This window comes from Lynx rufus, unplaced genomic scaffold (assembly GCF_022079265.1).
Source record: "Lynx rufus isolate CCGP_SWC_20201006 ecotype Redwood Valley unplaced genomic scaffold, mLynRuf1.p SCAF_12, whole genome shotgun sequence".
In the NCBI taxonomy this organism is placed as follows: Eukaryota; Metazoa; Chordata; class Mammalia; order Carnivora; family Felidae; genus Lynx; species Lynx rufus.
This window is the reverse complement of record NW_025814826.1, coordinates 60,892,352-60,897,004: the sequence shown is the minus strand read 5'-3', so window position 1 is coordinate 60,897,004 and position 4,653 is coordinate 60,892,352.

Below are 4,653 nucleotides of genomic sequence, written 5' to 3'. Positions count from 1 at the left end.
TTCATCTGTTGAGTTTCTCTAATTCCACATATAAGTGAAATCATGTTTGTCTTTCTCTGACTTATTTTGCTTTGCATAATACACTCTAGTTCCATCCATGTTGTTGCAAATGGCAAGATTTCATTCTGTTTGATGGCTGAGTCATATTCCATTGTGTGTGTGTGTGTGTGTGTGTGTGTGTACCACATCTTCTTTATCCATTTGTCAGTTAGTGGACATTTGGGCTCTTTCCATAATTTGCCTATTGTTGATAGCGCTGCTATAAACACTGGGGTGCATGTGCCCCTTCGAATCAGCATTTTTGTACCCTTCGGATAAATACGTAGTAGTGCAATTGCTGGGTCGTAGGATATTGAGCTGCTGGTGGGAGTGCAAACTGGTGCAACCCCTCTGGAAAACAGGGTGGAGGCTCTTCAGAAAATTAAAAATAGATGATGTGTGTGCTTTGATGGCAGGCAGCTCGTCTGAAGGATCCACCCTTCCTGGCTCCGGAAACAGTGCCCTCTTCCTTCATGAATGCTGGCCACTCCTTGCTGCTCCCCATGTTAGTCCACATCCAGTCCATCCGTTACATGCCCTGTCAAGTTGTTGACCCCTGCCCGTCAGAATGGCCCACTCTCTCTGGGCTCCCGTGACCTTTCCCAGCACCTTGACGTCAGCCTCACTCCCTCCTCGGTTTTCTGTCTCCTCAGGGACTGGGCACAGACTAAGTCATTCGCAAGCTGAGTTCCTGACAGTGTGCTTGACCTTGTGCAGGGGCTGGAGGAAGGGAGCATGTCGCAGTGCCGTGACTTCAGGGGAGCTGCCTCCTCGCCGTGTGACCTTCAAAGAGCAATGCCACCTCCATGGAGCTTCCATTATCTCAGCTTCTGTACAAAAATACCACAGAGTGGGTGGCTTAAAGCAGCAGAAATTTACCCTCTCACAGTTCTGGAGGCCAGATGGCTGAAATCAAGGTGTAGGCAGGGCTGGTTCCTTCTGGAAGCTCTGAGGGAGAGTCTTCGCCATGTCTCTCTCTCAGCTGCTGCTGGTTTCTACCAGTGGTGGTTGCCCTCTGACTGTGACCGCACACCACCCGTCTCTCGTCTCTGCCTTCATCTTCAAGTGACCTTCTCCCTAAGCGTCTCCCTGTGTCCAAATTCTCCTCCTCTTCGAAGGGCCCCCATCATTGGATTAGTACCCACCGTTATCCCGTATGTCCTCATCTTAGCATGGTTACATCTGTAAAGATCCTCTTTCCAAACAGTTCAAGTCATGAGGACTGGGAGGTAGGAATGGAACAGGTATTTTTATGGGACACAGTTCAACCCATGACGTAAACCGATCACTGTGATGCCCATCGCTTACTAAATGCATACGTGTGTTGTATGCATTCATTTACATGTATGCATATCTACAATGCATATTTACATGCATTGCCTCTTTTACTTCTCATAGATGTTGTATTGTCATTTCCAGCTTGCAGATGAGGAAACACAGACCTAGAGAGGCTAAGTAACTCGCTCAAGGCCACACAGACAGAAAAGTTCTGAGCCGGCGCATCGATGCCAGCCGACTGCAACGCTTGCTTTTAAGTTCTGTGTTACTCGGGAAGTAACATCTCCTAACGTCTCCCTCGTAGTGTGGGTGAAATGCGATGGCGCACATGGGATTTGAAATCTAATGCCTGACGTACAGCAGATGCTTTGCAATATGAGCTCCGTTTCAATCTGTGCAGTGTTCCTAACTCCCCTGCGTGCCCCCACCCGGCTGCCGCCTCCTCTCCATCGTCCTTGAACCCTAATCCTACCTTGACATCTCCCTTTGGGTGTCTGATCGGCATCTCAAACCTCATGCGTCCCTAATGGACCTATTGATTTTCCTCTCCAGCTCCCCACTCCTTAGCCCCTCCTTCCTTAATAAATGGCACTGCCATCCACAAAGTTTCTCTTGCCACAAACCTCAGAGTTGGGCTTGTTCCCTCCTTTGCACATCACCTATTCCCTGTCGGTAGCAAGTCCTGTTGAGTTTCCTGCAAAATACATCTTCCCACGTTCACGGCAGCAATCCCCATCGAACCATGTCATTCTTCGTGTCGACAAAAGCAATGGTTCTCTTTTGAAAAATTTTTAATGTTTATTTATTTTTGAGAGAGAGATGGAGTGTGAGCAAGGGAGGGGAAGAGAGAGAGGGAGATACAGAATCTGAAGCAGGCTCCAGGCTCTGAGCTGTCAGTACAGAGCCCAATGCGGGGCTCGAACCCACAAACAGGGAAATTATGACCTGAGCTGAATTCATACGCTCAACTGACTGAGTCACCCAGGTGCCTCAGACAAAAGCAATAGTTCTAACTGGCCTCTTTTAACTGGCCTCCCTGCCTCCAGCCTGCTTCTCCTGCACACATTCTCCACACAGGGGCCGACAAACTGGTCTCCTTAAAGATGATTCAGATAATGCCAACATTTCTCTAAAATGCTTCAGTGTCTTCCCATCACCTAAGAGAATCTAAGAGAATCGGATCTGCGAGCCACACGATGTCCACTGCCCACTCTTAGACCTCACCTCCCCCCACTCCCAGGGCTCACTTTTGTCACACTACCTTTATTCTGTGCCTTGAACATGTCAAGTGCATTTCTATCCCAGAGGCTTTTGAAGAGCACTTCTTTCTGCTTGGAAAGTTCTCTCTTTCAGCCTGGTCACCACTCAGCCTTCAGATCAAACACATCCTCGGACTTCGAGGGTATGGCTGTGGCCTTAATCAGTGCTTCACCCCTAGGCTTAGAATAGTGCTCGGTATACAGCAGGTACTCAAGAGATATTTGTGACCTAATGGAATAGAAGAGATGTGAATTCAGGGACTCTTTTGCATCTTGAATGCTCTGTGTCTGGCATGTAAGGGGCCCATGGTAGCTATTTTTTAAATGAATGAAAACATGAATGTTTGTTAGATGTGGGTTGCAGACTGAGGGATAAGCCAATGCTTCTTCTCTGTTTCCCCACTCAGCTTTCATGGGGTGGCCTCTGATTCAGAGAAGACCGATGCCCCTAATGTTCTAACATTCTCCCAAAGGATGCTCTCGCTTTCTAATCCCCTGTTCTGTGTCTGCCAGGCTGCATTTCAGCAGTAAACAGGGGCAAGAAAACTGGATATGGGGCTGCCTTGGTCTCCGGGGAGAAGTTACCATTCAGTCTGGCTCCTGCCTCTACTCCTGGCCACAGCCTGGTAATTCTGCCTTCAGCCAAACAGATGGACAATGGAACTGGCGAGATGAAGATATTCATGCAAATATCACTGAGCAGAGTGGTGCTCAGCTGAGCTAAAAGAAGGGGAAACAAGATGGGAACACGATATTAACAGCTGGGAAGATAATTTACCGCATTAACGACTTTTCCTGGCAAGCTGCTCATGGGAGGACAGAGATCCAGGATCGAATTCATTTTCTCCATCAGTGAATCTGAACGCAGAGGTGATCCCGGTACACGTAGACTGATAAATCATACATCTCGTAAATCACCTACCTGGCCCTCAGCGGAGGCTCCCAGGTGCTCACATCAGATGCTTTTCCTGTGGGCCCGGGCTTTCAGTATGATTTAAATAGTTCTGTGGGTCTCATTCATCACATTTTTTTTTTTTTTGAGAGCCTACTATGTACCATTTTGCTGGGTTTGGGCCTAAAAAGATCAAAGGAATGCAGTTGTATTTCTTCTGTGACTGCAGTCTTCCTAGAGAGACAGAGCTGGCCCACATATGGCACAGGATTGTGGAAACATTGCTAGAAACGTCCACAGTGGGGGAGTTCAGAGGAGAAGGTGGCCGGTGTCTGCACTGGGCTGGGAATCAGGTGGACTTCCTAGAGGAGGCGACACTTGATGAATAAGAGTTCATAGATGAACAGGTCAACCTGGGCAGAAGGAACAGAGCAAGAACAGCAGGATGAAGCTTGAACAACTTTGAGCGGTAGGATAAAAATGGGACTTACGGATGCAAGGGGTGCTGGATGGGAGTATCCAGGATATGGAGATAGAAGGGTCGGACCCCTTCCTGCGGTTCTGGAGAGCCGCTTCGCCATCAGGTTTGCATAGAAGAAGAAACCTCTGGGCTGCAGGTGGAGAGTGGATTTGGGCTTAAGAAAATCAAAACCAAAACCAAACTCAAAACCCAAAACTGGAGGTAGGGCATGAAATTAAGAGGTTAATTAGGCACAGAGAATGAAGTAGGGCAGGAGAGACAGAGCCAGAGCGGAGGGGACTCCTTCCTGCAAGGAGGGAGGGGACTCCCCCTTCGTGCTCAGGGAGAAGGAAGGCGGAACCTGGCCACGGATAGAGGTTACTGTAGCAGAGAGCCTTGGGACAACAGGCCTGTTACAGCCGTGGACACAGCACTCGGTCGAGTAACACGTATTTGTCAAACCTTAAGGAAAACACATTCGTTCTCCCGCTGAAGGAGAGTGGGGAGGCGCATCTGTTTCCTGAGCTACACAGCAAACAATACAGAGGAGTGTGTATTTCTCTCTACAGAGTCACTCAGCAGGCAGTCTGCTCTGCTCCCCATGGTCTCCCTCTCCGGGGACTGGGGACCCTCCAGCCTGTCCCTCCTGCCTGGCCTACACAGTGTGAGCACCTTCCTGCCAGCTGCCTTCCTCTGGGAGGTTCTCACGTATTCACACTCACTGT